This window comes from Echinops telfairi, unplaced genomic scaffold (assembly GCF_000313985.2).
Source record: "Echinops telfairi isolate 266 unplaced genomic scaffold, ASM31398v2 ScPeMD7_7467;HRSCAF=8505_0, whole genome shotgun sequence".
NCBI lineage: Eukaryota > Metazoa > Chordata > Mammalia > Afrosoricida > Tenrecidae > Echinops > Echinops telfairi.
Window position 1 is genome coordinate 13,115,911 of NW_022111367.1, and position 945 is coordinate 13,116,855.

Below are 945 nucleotides of genomic sequence, written 5' to 3' on the forward strand. Positions count from 1 at the left end.
GATGGAACTGTAAAGTGGTGTAACCACTGTGGACAACACTCTGACACTTCCTCCAAAAGCTGGAAGAAGAAATATCATGTGTTCTAGAAATTACTCCACTTGGTATATATCCTAAAGAAAGAAGAACCCCAACACAAATAGATGTATGCACAGCCATGTTCACTGCGGCACTGTTTAAAATAGCAAAAAGATGCAAACCACCTAAAAGCCCATCAATGGAAGAGTGGATAAATAAACTTGGGTGTATACATACAATGGAATATGACACAACATTAAAGAACAACAAAGAATCTTCAAAACATCTAATAACAAGGATGAATATAGAGGACATCATGCTGAGTGAAATTATTCAATAACAAAAGGAAAAATATTGTATGACACCACTATTATGAAATTTCAAGAAAAGGTTTTTAATGCCAAAAGGAAAATACTTGGTGATAACCAGGGATAGGAGAGAAGAAAGGGAGTAAAAGTTACAGACCAGAAGGTAGATAGGCGCTAACTTGGGTAAAGAGAGAGATAGTAGACAAAAAAGAGAGAGATTGGTTTTTAAAAAATTATATGGACAGGGCAAGACACTGGGAGGTTTTCAAGCCTTAAAGGCAAGAGAGGCAAATGCTGTATATAGACAATTCTGTAATAGTGGTGATCTATGGGCAGAAGCTGAGATAGGCTTCAGTCTGAACAGGTGTGGAAGGGAGAGTGGAAGAACACTCATTAATGTACATACATTTGACAGAGGAAAGATGTATATGTGTAGTTTTGCAGCAAATAGATCCATGAATGTGGTAGAGCACACATGATGCAAATTTATGATTCCTTCTTAGATATGCCCAAATTCCTGGAGGGAATGAGTTGCTGGACCTAAGGAATCAAGACCACCATCTTGGGAGACACGAAAGTCTATTTTCAGAACATAGTTCGCAACATCAACGTTTTACATCA